Genomic DNA, 15,043 nt, shown 5'->3' on the forward strand with positions numbered 1-15,043 from the left:
TATTTGGAGCTTCCTTAAAAAGCTAGAAATAGAAGTACCATACGATCCAGCTATCCCATTCCTTGGAATATATCCTAGAGAAACAAGAGCCATCACACGAGTAGATATATGCACACCCATGTTCATCGCAGCACTGTTCAGAATAGCAAAAAGATGGAAACAACCTAGGTGCCCATCAACGGATGAATGGATAAACAAACTATGGTATATCCACACAATGCAATATTATGAAACGATAAAGAACAATGATGAAGCTGTGAAACATTGTATAACGTGGTGGAAGCTGGAACTTACTATGCTGAGTGAATTTAGTCAGTCACAGAAGGACAAATACTGTATAAGACCACTATCATAAGAACTCAAGAAAAGATTTAAACACAGAAGAAAACATTCTTTGATGGTTACGGGGGTGGGAAAGGAGGGTGAGGGTTATTCACTCACTAGATAGTAGATAAGAATCATCTTAGGTGAAAGGAAGGACAGCGCGCACTATAGGGGAAGCCAGCACAACTGGACTAAACAAAAGCTAAGAAGTTTGCTCAATAAAATCAAATACTTTGAGAGACAGAGTAGCAGGGGTAGGGGTCTGGGGACCATGATTTCAGGGGACATCTATGTCAATTGGCATAACAAAGCTTATTAAGAAAATGTTCTGCATCCTACTTTGGTGAGTGGCGTCTGGAGTCTTAAAAGCTTGCAAGTGGCCATCTAAGATGCATCAATTGGTCCCAACCACTTGGAGTAAAGGATAACGAAGAACACCAAAGACACAAGGAAAGTTTTAGCCCAAGAGACAAAATGGGCCACATAAACCAGAGACTTCATCAGCTTGAGACCAGAAGAACTAGATAGTGCCTGGCTACCACCAATGACCGCCCTGACAGGGAACACAACAGAGGGTCCCTGATGGAGCAGTAGAACGATGGGATGCAGAACTCAAATTCTAGTAAGACCAGGCTTAATGGTCTGACTGAGACTTGAGGAACCCTGGAAAGCATGGCCTCTGGACTCTCTATCACCCCAGAACTAAAACAATTTCCAAGGCCAACTCTTCAGAGAGGGATTGGACTGGACTGTGGGACATAAAGTGATACTTGTGAAGAATGTGCCTCTTAGTTAAGTAGATACAAGAGACCAAAGGGGCAGCTTCTGTCCAGAGGTGCTAGATTAGATACTGAGACTACAAGAAGAGAGTTTTCCAGTGTGATCAAATCATCTATAAACAAGTATAATACAAAGTGCTGAGTCCTATTTGAATTATGTACAAAGTATGATGACTGTAAGCACCTTGAGAGGAGAGAACTTGACTGGTCTGTCTGTCACTTTGTACTCAATTCCAAGCACAGAACCTGGCACATGAGAGCATTCAATAAATATGTTTTCAATGAGCAAATGACTGGATACAAGATTTAGTCCTGGAAACTCTTCTGGTTCCTAAGAGGAGACATGAATTATTTTACCGACCTGGAAACGTGTGCCAGGGGCCTCAGCACTCAGTAAAGAACCACAAAGTCTTTCAGATAAGCAAGGCTGTGATCTTTATGGAAGGAGACTGCCACATCTTTCTCCTGAGGAGCAGCTGGTGGGTCTGAGCCGCCGACCTTTCAGTTAGCAGCCATAGCTCTTGGCCACTGAGCCACCAGGGCTCCTCCTATACCTGTCCAGTACCCAGAGGCAGGACCTGGTATGGCTCAGGCAGCCTCACCTCTCTCCAGTAGAACCCCAGTTCCATAAGAGTTCAGTATGAGTCTAAAGCCGCCAGAAAAGCCTGTTTCCAAGACAGAGCTGAGAGCCAGGTCTTACAGCTGCCACAACCAAGACATCTGTGAAGAGATCCAAATACTCATCCAACTTTCAAACTACTATTGTGAAAGATAATGTGTTCCTTAAGATTTGTCTGATGAGCTGTCATGATATATGGTGTATATATATATATATATATACTTGTTATTAATATACTAATATCAAGAATGATTTGGAGACAAGAGTTGGAATTAAAGGTATATGTCTTAGTTTTTTTTTAAATATGGCTTTTATATATAGCAATATATGAAAAATGAATGTTGGTTTTAATCATTAGAAAAAAAAAAAGATTAACTTCCAATAAGTTCTGTCTTTACAGACCTTGAAAGATATATAATTGGAATCCCTCCTTAGGCAATTTGTTTTCTTTTGTGACATTTCTTCTGTTGTTGCTGGTGCGAGTCAATTCTTTTCTTTATATTATTTGATTTGACATGTGTTTAACATGTTGCCTTGAATATCTATTTCCTTAATTTTTAAGGGCAATTATCATTTCCTATACATCTTTGTATTGTTCCCACAAAGCCTTAATCCTCTGCCATTCCTATACACCAGTACCACTTGCCTCTAAGTCGACTCCAACTCTTGACAACCCCATGTGTGTCAGAGTAGAACTGCTCTCCCTAGGGTTTTCGATGGCTGATTTTTCCAAAGTAGATCACCAGGGCTTTCTTTCAAGGTGCCACTGGGTGGACTCAAACCTCCAACCTTTCGATTAGCAACTAAGTATGTTAACCATTTGCACCACCCAGGGATTCTACCTTTACTATATAGCTGTTTAATAAAACTTGTTGAAGACTCAATGTCCTTTATGAAGTATATTTAAGGGCTATGACTTGTTGATTATGCAACTTTAAAAGCAATAAGAATAAAATGAGTTGGTTGAGTCAATATGGACCAGGTTTTAGCAAGGGATTTTTATCATAGTAATTAAGACCACTGAAACAGCCCAAAGACAAGAGGTTATTCTGCTCATTTTAGTATCTTAACAACTGAATTAGAGCATCTGTGTAATTTAATCTCCCTGCTCAGCCGTTTAGTCAGTTAAACAAGGGAGTCAGGGCCAGTCTAGAAGCAGTATTTTTGTGGCGCACCCCGTTTCTGTTGCTTTTGTTTTTTCCTCTTGCCGTCTTGGTTTCCCTCTGTGGCTTTATTTGTGTCAGTCTACTTTTCTTGTTCCCCTTTGAGTCTTTCTCTTTCTCTCTCTCCTTCCCCGCCTCTTTGTCCCTATGCATCTCTGCTGTGGCCTCTGTTTGGTCCCTGGTCTCTGACTGGCTCTTAGAGGGTGAGCATCCCCCAAGTTCAGGGACATTTTCAGAATCGGAGCACTGGCTTGTCTCACATAGCAAGACCAGGAAGTCATTATTGGTGGGTCCAAAATGGGTCCTATGAGACAAGCAGGTAGCCTTTAGCTTCCCATGAAGATATTTTTACTAACAAAAGAAAAAGGAAAAAAAAAAAAAAAAGGTGAAGAAGGAACAAAAGGAAGAATAATAATTTCTCAAAAGAGAAAAATTAAAATTTTTTAGAACACATGGAAAGGCCACATAATAAATTCTTAATCTTTGATTCAACCCAAATGGAATTTATTTAACAAAGGTTATTTATTACGAAAGTGTCCAAACATGTGAATGAGCTGCAATTCTGTATGAAAAGGATTTAATTCATTCTCTCCTTTTTATGTTGTGCAATATTTCTCTTGAAAAATGCAAGGATAATGCTTTTTAAAAATCTATAAAATCATTCTTTGACATCAAGGTTATAACCTTGTTAGAGAAACTGCAATCGAAAGAGAATTTTTATTTTGCATGCCCCCCCCCCCACCTTCTGGTATTCTCCATCAAGCCACTTGGAGATTTTGAAGAAAACGTTTTAAAAATAAATAAATGGACTCTCCTGGAGAAAAATAATTATGCAGATGTCACATCCTCACCCCACAACAAGACTGTCCCCCAAAACCCTGCCAGCTCACACCCTGCTTCATATTCATTAATTAGTCTGAGGGTCTTTCGCGTTTCATTTACAAAGCCACTTAAACCCACGCACCCATTTAACATATTTATGACCCCAGTTTTCTTTCTGTTCTCTGAGACTGTACCGTAATTGTTCTCTGGACCCAGGGACTGTGGAGAGCCTTCCCTGCTGAAAAGAGACAACATAAAGAAGGAAATGAATGTGTGCGGGTTGAATACCTTCAACAAAACGACTGGGTGCAGTTTGGCCCCTGGCCCCCAGGGTCACTTTAATTGAGTGGAGCCTCAGCCACTATTGAGTGTATGGGAGACTATTAACTCTTAACAACGCTCCGTCTCAGGTTATTTATTTATTGCTTAAATGATTTGTTATTGCTACTTGAATTTAATACACCCTCTGGGAACTAAGATGGCAGCATCATGTTACAGAAAAACGACAAGTTATTTTAATACTGTAATTGACGTTTTATGGGTGCCATAAAATCTTTCTGAACAAATAACTTAGCATTAGTCAGAAACTTTAGCAGGAGATCTGTAAAATTAAGGATATGGTAGAACAGTACTGTATTTGTGTGTGATTGTCTGCATGTGTGTGTGGGAGGGATGGGGAAAGAGGCAAGCAGGGAAGCAGCAGAGCAATTGCCATAGATGGGTTCATGTTGCTCACATGCATCTTGATTTAAATAATCGTACTTTTAAGTCAGAGGGGTCTGGAAACGGGTGAGAAGGATTCTCAGGAAGAAGGAACTGCATCTGATGAGGCATTTCAAGTGACCAACTTAGGTTCTTTAGTTTTTGCTGTTTTGATGCAACTTCCCAGGTGTGTTGTGATATTTCTCCCCGCACTTAGCTGAGTCAGCAATTACCAGTTAAAATAACCTTTCCCTGGGCTACAGTCCTAGTCAGATGTGGGTTCATAAGAACTTGATAGAAGGAGCTATGAAAATCTATCACTGACAGATTTGGGCCTTCCTATATTCGGAGTCCCTGGGTGGTACAAATGGTTAAGCGCTAGACTACTAACCGAAAAGTTGTTGGTGCAAAGCCACCCACCCAGAGGCACCTCAGAAGTAAGGCCTGGTGATGTGCTTCCAAAAGGTCACAGCCTTGAAAACCCTATAGAGCAGTTCTACTCTGCACACGCGGGGTCACCTTGACTCAGAATTGACTGAATGGCGACTAACAGTAACAACACATTCTCGTCCAGCAGAAACTTACTATTTTTGACACTATTTTGAGATAATGGGATAGACTTAGGCTGTAAAACCACAATTTCAAAAACGGTATGTGGCAGTTTTCTATTTCATGTGACACTGTAGTGGATGCTGTGGTATGTCACCCAGATCCCCCTCTAGGACTGAGATACTCATGCCCCCAGTTGCCCTGAGTGCTCGCCGCTAATGTTCATAGCTGCATCCCCACGAACTGCCTTTGGCAGAAGTGAGGTTGCCCCGCTCAAGTTACGCACACTCCCCTAAAGTAGCCCAAATCCACTGAGGAGATCCAAAAGCCTGGCCCCTTGCCAGGATTCTGGACAGCACAGAATGGCCGTTCCGGTTTCAGGAGTACCTGCAGGCTCTCCTGAGGCCTTGGTTGCAACTGCACCACAATTCAACTTTTCCCTGTCCCTCATCCTGTCTTCCTCTGTCTCTTACAGGTGCTGTTCCTGAAAGTACTCCTCAGTAAACCTCCTGTACATAAATCTCCATCTCAGAACATGTTTTCAGGAGAACCCAACCTAAGACAATGTTCACCTTGCCTTCATTGACCCATTGAGCCAAGTTGACACATTCAGGAATCATACTCTTAACCACCAACCAAGGAAGCCCCAAGGTTGTTTCATAAATTGTGCAAGAACTTATTTTACTTGCTCCTTACTTATTTTCACTCTGACTTCCTTAGTTCTTCAAACCCCACCTGATCCTACTTCTGACTCCTGAACTTTGGTTCTGTTTCCTCCTTGTTTATATTTTGGGTTTTCCCTACTGGCTTTGACTCAGCACCTCCATTCTGTATCTTAGAGGTTATTTTTTAACCTACTTTAAGAAGTTCCTCATAGTACTTCCAGGCGAGAGAAGAATCTAACGCTAGATGCTAGTACCTGCCTGTTAATGCTGGCTTCCTTTCTTCACCTGTTTCATCAATAATTTGAGGCAAGCCAAAGAGGATTAGGAACATTCACAAAATGACACACTATATGCCACTCCCGACAGTAGAGCACTGTATTCAGATTTTGTTGAGGTTTAATCTTGTAAAACTTCTAACACTGTCCTAGGCATGACACAGAACATAGCATGCAAAACTGAATATGAGTGCATAGGCACAGAAATAAGTAGCATGACAAGGACTTATGCCGAATGTGCCTAATTATATAGAATAATACTTATAAGGGGAAACTTAAAGGTCGTCTGAGACACCTACATACCTGAGTGACGCAAATTGTTTGTGCTCAACTATTAACCGTAACTGAAAGGTTGATAGTTTGAACCAACTCAGCAGCACTGTGGAAGTAAGGCCTGGGGATCTAAACACTGAATAAAGACTGCAGCCAAGAAAACCCTAGGGAGCCTTCTCTTCTACTCTGTAACACATGGGGTTGCCATGAATCGGAATCTACTTGGCAGCAATGCATTGGTTTTGTGTGTGTGTGTGGTTTTTTTTTTTTTTTTTTTTTTTGATAAGAAACCTAACTGCCTGTCCCACCTCCACATACACATGGAAAACATGGCAAACTTGCGTTCTGGACTGCTGGCTTCTGATTAATCATCTTCAGGATAGGGAATTGTTCTACCACAGAGACCCATTTCATTTCCAGAGAGTTCTAGCTATTTAAAATTGTCCCCCTGCAGTTTAGAAAGGCCTGGCAATCTACTTCTAGAAATTCAGTCAACGAAAACCCCATGGAGCACAACGTTCTGATCCATGGGGTCACCTTGAGTCAAAGGCCGACTTGATGGAAGCTAACAACAACAATGACAATGGTTTCCACACAAAGGTGCTGGTTCAGACCTCTGGTGCTGTACAGAATTAAGCTAGGATTTCCTTGACAGGCTTCCATTTACCTAAAGTCAGTCATCGCCCTCCTGAGTCTCCTCTTTCCCTCTTGGGTCATGACTATGGACCACCTTCCCAGATTGTTGCACTCCCTGAGACACCAATGTATCCTTTTCTTCTCCTTGGTCATGCCCATTGCCCAGCACATGGCTAGGGACAGTCTAGTTACTTGAAAATACATTTTGAGGACTTACAAATATATCTGTTAGATAAATTCCTACAGGGGAATGAATTGTTGATTAAAAGGAAGTATGAATTTGTGTGTTACAGATACTGCCAATTTTCCCACCATTGAGATTCCTCATTGCTTTGTTTTTAATTAATATTTTTTGTATATTCCATACTTAGTACATTAATGTTGGTAACTGTTATGGGTTGAATTGTGTCTCCCAACATATGTGTTGTGTATCCTAACCCCTATACCTGTGGTTATAATCCCATTCAGGAACAGGTTTTCTTTGCTATGTGTGATAGTTAAGGTTGTGTGTCAACTTGGCTCAGCCATGATTCTCAGTGGTTTGGCAGTTATGATGTAGCTTGGCAGTCGTATGATGTTGTGATCACTTGCATGATGAGATTTGATGTAATGTGATCACCTGCATGACGGGATCTGTTATGAGTGAGTAGCCAAGCAGTTGAAAGGGAGTTTCCTTGGGAGTGTGGCCTGCATCAAATATATGTGGACATTCTGGCAAGGCTCGTTGGCTTTTGCTGGCTCTGGATCCTGCAACTGGTTCCTGTTCGTCTGACCTCTGGTTCTTAGTACTTGAGCTAGCAGTGGTCTTGCCTGCCAATCTTGGAATTCGTCTATCTTTGCAGACTGAGCAAGAGTCCTGCTCTCTAACCTGTCAATCTTGGATTTGCCAGCCCCTGCAGCTACTCAAATAAGGAGAAGCCTCTATCCTGACCCATTGACTTGGGACATTCCAGCCTCTACAACCATGGGAGCCATTTCCTTGATATAAATCTCTCTATATATATATTTATAAGCTTTACTGGTTTTGCTTCTCTAGAGAACCCAGCCTAAGACACTATGTTAATGAAGTAATGTTAGTGTAGTATGACAAGGACTTACGCTGGATGTGCCTAATTATATAGAATAATACTTATAACAGGAAACTTAAAAGTCGTCTAAGATACCCACGCCCCTGAGTGACACAAATTGTCTGGGCTCAACTATTAACCCTAACTGAAAGGTTGTCCTTTTGAACCAACTCAGCAGCACTGTGGGAGTAAGGCCTGGTGATCTAAAGACTGCATAAAGACTGCAGCCAAGAAAACCCTAGGGAGCCTTCTCTTCTACTGTGTAACACATGGGGTGGCCATGAGTCGGAATCTATTTTTATATCTTTTGAGATATAAAAGAGCAGATGAAGCAAGGAGGCAGAGATGGGTGAAGATAGATGCTACATCACAGGAAGATCACCAAGGAATCTAGGAGCCTAGCTGAAAAGAGACAATGATCTTCCCCTAGAGCTGACAGAGAAAGAAAGACTTCCTCTAGAGCTAGCTACCTGAATTCAGGCTTCTAGCCTCCTAAACTGTGAAAAAATAAATTTGTTTGTTAAAGCCACCTACTTGTGGTATTTCTGTTGCAGAACCACCGGAAAACTAAGACAATAACCAATCATTCTCCTATCTGTACTTCTATCCCAAAATCTGTTGCTGTCAAGTCAATTCTGACTCATAGCGACCCTATAGGACAGAGTAGAACTGCCCCATAGGGTTTCCAAGGAGTGGCTGATGGATTCAAACTGCCAGTCTTTTGGTTAGCAGCTAAGCTCTTAACCACTGTGCCATCAGGGCTCCTGTACCTCTAGAATTTATTAAAATCAAAAGTAGTGAAAGTAATTTTACCTTCCATAGCCTGCTACTCTTTTTGCACACATACCCAAAGTGAGTTTTAATAATGTCCACTTGATTCTAATAATTTTTACCACTTTATTGTCTAGCACTAAAGAAAAGATACACAAATCATTAAAAAAATCTGTGAATTAATGAAAGATGTAAATACAGTATTTCTAAATAAGAAAAAAATGATAGGAGAATGGCAGAAAAAGAATTATATAAAAGTTGATGACTTGTTTTTAGTAATAGAGGCAGAAAAGTCCAAAATGAGGTGTCATCATATACAGCTTATGCACAATGACAAGAATCGACAAAATTCATATTTTATACTTTGTGTGATGTCATTATAATACTTTACTTTGTCTTTTAGAGCCACCCTTTGAAATCTTCTGTTCAGCTCTTTTACTTCATCATTTTTTCCTTTCTCTTTAGCTACTTGATTTTCAAGAGCAAGTTTCAGGGTATCTTCTGACATCCATTTTGGTCTTCTCTTTCTTTCCTGTCTTTTTAATGACCTCTTGCTTTCTTCATGTATGATGTCCTTGATGTCATTCCACAACTCATCCGGTCTTTGGTTATTAATGTTCAACGAGTCAAATCTTTTCTTGAGATGATCTCTAAATTCAGGTAGGATATACTCAAGGTCGTACTTTGGCTCTTGTGGACTTGTTCTAATTTTCCTCTTGCATATGAGCAGTTGATGGTCTGTTCTGCCTTGTTCTGGCCTTGTTCTGACTGATGATATTGAGCTTTTTCATAATCTCTTTCCACAGATGGAGTCAGTTTGATTCTTGTGTATTACATCTGGTAAGGTCCATGTGTACAGTTGCTGTTTATGTTGTTGAAAAAAAGGTATTTGCAATGAAGAAGTTGTTGGTCTTGCAAAATTGTATCATGTGATCTCCAGCATTGTTCTATCACCAAGACTATATTTTCCAACTACTGATCCTTCTTATTTGTTTCCAACTTTCGCATTTCAATCATCAGTAATTATCAATGCATCCTGATTGCATGTTTGATTGATTTCAGACTGCAAAGTTGGTAAAAATCTTCAATTTCTTCATCTGTGCCCTTACTGGTTGGTGCATAAATTTGAATAATAGTCACATTAACTGGTCTTCTTTGTAGGCTTATGAGTATTTTCCTATCACTGACAGCATTGTTCTTCAGGATAGATCTCAAAATATTCTTTTTGATGATGAATGCAACGCCATTCCTCTTCAAGTTGTCATTCCCAGCATAGTAGATCATATGATTGTCCAATTCAAAATGGTCAATACCAGTCCATTTCAGCTCAGTAATGCCTAGGATATCAATGTTTATGTGTTGCATTTCATTTTTGACAACTTCCAATTTTCCTAGATTCATACTTCGTACATTCCATGTTCCGATTATTAATGGATGTTTGCAGCTGTTTCTTCTCATTTTGAGTTGTGCCACATCAGTAAATGAAGGTCCCAGAAGCTTGACTCCATGCTTGTCATTAAGGTCAACTCTACTTTGAGAGGCAGCTCTTCCCCAGTCATCTTTTGAGTGCCTTCCAACTTGAGGGGGTCATTTTCCGGCACTATATCAGACAATGTTCCACTGCTATTCATAAGATTTTCACTGGCTAATTCTTTTCAGAAGTAGACCACCAGCTCCTTCTTTCTAGTTTGCCTTAGTTTGGAAGCTTAACTAAAACTTGTCCTCTGTGGGTGACCCTGCTGGTATTTGAATACCAGTGGCATAGCTTCCAGCATCACAGTAACATGCAAGCCACCACAGTACAACAAACTGATAATTACATGTGCAAAGACCTGGAGTTAGAAAACCAAAAGTGAAGAACATGCTTGGCATTTCTCAAGCTGAAAGAACTGAAGAAAAAATTCAAGCATCATGTTACAATATTGACAGATTCTATGGGGAAAATATTAAATGACACAAGAAGCATCAAAAGAAGATGGAAGGAATACACAGAGTCACTATACCAAAAAGAATTGGTCGACGTTCAACCATTTCAGAAGGTAGCGTATGATCAAGAACTGATGGTAATGAAGGGAAAGTCCACGCTGCACTGAAGGCATTGGCGAAAAACAAGGCTCCAGGAATTGAGATGTTTCAACAAATGGATGCAGCGCTGGAAGTGCTCACTTGTCTTTGCCAAGAAATTTGAAAGTCAGCTACGTTTCCAATCAACTGGAAGAGATCCATATTTATGCTTAGTCCAAAGAAAGGTGATCCAAAAGAATGCGGAAATTATCAAATGATATCATTAATATCACATACAAGTAAAATTTTACTGAAGATCATTTAAAAGCGGTTGCAGCAGTACATCGACAGAGAACTGCCAGAAATTCAAGCCAGATTCACAAGAGGATGTGGAACCAGGATATCATTGCAGATGTCAGATGGATCCTGGCTGACAGGGGAGAACACCAGAAAGATGTTTGTCTGTGTTTTATTGACTATGCAAAGGCATTCAACTATGTGGATCATAACAAATTATGGATGACATGGTGAACAATGGGAATTCCAGAACACTTAATTGCACTCTTGAGGAACCTGCACATAGATCAAGTGGCAGTCATTCAAGCAGAACAAGGGGATACTGTGTAGTTTAAAGTCAGAAAAGGTGTGCATCAGGATTTTATCCTTTCACCACGCTTACTCAGTTGGTATGCTGAGCAAATAATCTGAGAAGCTGGACTATATGAAGAAAAACAGGTCATCAGAATTGGAGGAAGACTCTTTAACAACCTGTGTTATGTGGATGACACAACCTTGTTTGTTGAAAGGGAAGAGGACTTGAAGCAATTACTGATGAAGATCAAAGACCACAGCCTTCAGTATGAATTACACCTCAACATAAAGAGAACAAAAAAATCGTCACAATTGGACCAATAAGTAACATCATGATAAATGGAGAAAGATTGAAGTAGTCAAGCATTTCATTTTACTTCCATCCACAATCAATACCCACGGAAGCAGCAGTTAAGAAATCCAATGGCACATTGCATTGGGCAAATCTGCTGCAAAAGACCTCTTTAAAGTGTTAAAAAGCAAAGATGTTACCTTGAAGATTAAGGTGAAATTGCCTCATATGCATGTAAAAGCTGGACAATGAATAACGAAGACCAAAGAAGAGTTGACATCTTTGAATTATGGCGCTGGCGAAGAATATTGAATATACTATGGACTACCAGAAGAATGAACAAATCTGTCTTGGAAGAAGTACATCAGAATGCTCCTTAGAAGCAAGGATGGCAAGACTTTGTTTCACATACTTTGAACAGGTTATCAGGTGGGATCAGTTCCTGGAGAAGGACATCATGCTTGGTAAGGTATAGGGTCAGTGAAAATGAGGAAGACCACTAAAGAGATTAATTGACACAGTGGCTGCACCAATGGGCTCAAGCATAACAACAATTGTGAGAATAGCACAGGATGGGGCAGTGTTTCCTTCTGTTGTACATAGGGTCCCTATGAATTGAACCGACTCAACAGCACCTAACAACAACAATACTTTGTGTGAGAGATCTCCAAGCACTTTAGGAAAAATAAATATAAAGGGAAACTACTGGTAATTTTGGCATCCCCGAGTGGTGAAAAGTATTTATGTGCTGGGCTGCTAACCAAATGTTCAGGATTTGTGTCTACCCAGATGCACCTGGAAAGAAAGGTCTGGTGATCTATTTCCAAAAAAATCAGCCACTGAAAACTCTATGGAGCACAGTTCTACTCTGACACACATGGGTTCTGATGAAAACTGGTAATTGAACACATTTACTTTGAGATAGTTGGAGCCCTGGTGTCTCAGTGGTTAAGAGCTCAGCTGCTATCCAAAAGGCCAGCAGTTCAAATCCACCAGCCACTCCTTGGAAATCCTATGAGACAGTTCTACTCTGTCCTATAGAGTCGCTATGTGTCAGAATCGACTTGATTACAACAGGTTTACCTTGAGGTAGAAACTATTTGATTGATGGAAAGGTATTTGCTGCATTAGAAAAAGAACATAAATATTTACACCTCTTGTGCTCCCATTTGACCTAAACCAAACCAAACCCATTGCTGTCGAGTCAATTCTGACTTAATAGATCCATCTCTGAAATTCCGTGGTCTCTGGGAATTCCCAGGCATGGAAAAGAGGCTCACACTCTGTACTTGATGGTTACTCACTCTGCAGGAGTGCTAGTAAATGGGTAAAATTTATATTTTCTATAGGCACCTCAATATCTTATTTTGCTCTGATCTTTGCTTTCTCCATTTCACCTTTTTTTTTCACCTTGTTTATTTCTTTTTTTTATTGTGCTTTAGGTGAAATTTTACAGCTCAACTTAGTTTCTTATATAAAAATTTATACATACATGGTTACAGTTGCTACCCTTATAATGTGACTGCACATTCCTCCTTTTCACCCCAGATTTCCTGTCTCCATTCAACCAGCTCCTAAACCTTTCTGCCTTCTCATCTCGCCTCCAGACGGTAGCTGCCCATTTAGTCTCTACTTGAACTAAGAAGCACATTCTTCACAAATATCATTTTATGTCTTATAGTCCAGTCTATTCTTTGTCTTAAGAGTTGGCTTCAGGAATGGTTTTAATTCTAGGTTAACAGTCTGCGGACTATGTCCTCTGGGGTTTCTCCAGTCTCAGTCAGACCATTAAGCCTGGTCTTTTTACTAGAATTTCAGCTCTGTACCCCAATTTTCTCTTGCTCCATCAGGGACTCTCTGTTGTGTACCCTGTCAGAGCGGTCATTTGGGTAGCCAGGCACCTTCTAGTTCTTCTGGTCTCAGGCTGATGGAGTCTCTGGTTTATGTGGCCCCTTTTGACTCTTGGGCTAATATTTTCCTTGTGTCTTTGGTATTCTTCATTCTCCTTTGCTCCGGGTGGGTTGGGACGAATTGACGCATCTTAGATGGCCACTCACTAGCTTTGAAGACCCCAAACACCACTCACCAAAGTGGGATGCAGAACATGTTCTTAATAAATTTTGTTAAGCCAATTGACCTACATGTGCACTGAAACCATGGTCCCCAGACCCCTGCCTCTGCTACACTGTCCCTCGAAGTGTTTGGTTGTGTTCAGGAAACTTCTTAGCTTTTGGTTTAGTTCGGTTGTGCTGACTTCCCTCTGTATTGGGTGTTGCCCTTCCCTTCACCTAAGATAAGTCGTATCTACTATCTAGTTAGTGAATTCCTCTCTCCCTCCCTCCCCACCCTCCTAACCATCAAAGAATGTTTCCTTCTGTGTTTACACCTTTTCTTGAGTTCTTATAACAGTGGTCTCATACGATATTTGTCCTTTTGCCACTGGCTAATTTCACTCAGCATAATGCCTTCCAGATTCATACATGTTATGAGATGTTTCACAGATTCATCATTGCTCTATCATTGCGTAGTATTCCATTGTGTGAATTTACCATAATTTGTTTATCCGTTCATTCATTGATAGGCACCTAGGTTGTTTCCATCTTTTTGCTATTGTGAACAGTGCTGCAATGAACATGAGTGTGCATGTATCTATTCCTGTGATGGCCCTTAATTCTCTAGGATATATTCCAAGGAGTGGGATTGCTGGATCCTATGGTACTTCTATTTCTAGCTTTTTAAGGAAGCGCCAAATTGATTTCCAAAGTAGGTGTACCATTTAACATTCCCACCAACAATGTATAAGTGTTCCAGTCTCTCCACAACCTCTCCACCATTTATTATTTTGTGTTTTTTGGATTAATGCTAACCTTGTTGAAGTGAGATGGTATCTCATTGTAGTTTTGATTTGCATTTCTCTAATGGCTAATGATCGTAAGCATTTCTTCAAGTATCTGTTAGCCATGTCTTCTTTGGTGAAGTGCCTGTTCATATCTTTTGCCCATTTTTAAATTGGGTTTTCTTTTTGTGCTTGAAGCTTTGTGATATCTTATAGATTTTAGAGATTATACCCTGATCAGATGTGTTGTAGCCAAAAATTTTTTCCCAGTCTGTAGGTTGTCGTTTTACTATTTTGGTGAAGTCTTTTGATGAGCTTAAGTGTTTGATTTCTAGGAGCTCCCAGTTATCTAGTTTCTCTTCTCGTGCTTGCGCATTGTTAGTTATGTTTTGTAGTCCGTTTATACCATGTACTAGGGCTCCTACCATTGTCCCTATTTTTCCTTCCATGATCTTTATCATTTTAGATTTTATATTTAGGTCTTTGATCCATTTTGAGTTAGTTTTTGTGCATGGCATGAGGTATGGGTCTTGTTTCATTTTTTTGCAGATGGATATCCAGTTATGCCAGCACCATTTGTTAAAGAGACTGTCTTTTCCCCTAGTAACAGACTTTGCACCTTTGTCAAATATCAGCTGCTCATAGGTGGATGAATTTATGTCTGGATTCTCAATT

This window comes from Trichechus manatus, unplaced genomic scaffold (genome assembly GCF_000243295.1).
Source record: "Trichechus manatus latirostris isolate Lorelei unplaced genomic scaffold, TriManLat1.0 scaffold00082, whole genome shotgun sequence".
Lineage (NCBI taxonomy): Eukaryota > Metazoa > Chordata > Mammalia > Sirenia > Trichechidae > Trichechus > Trichechus manatus.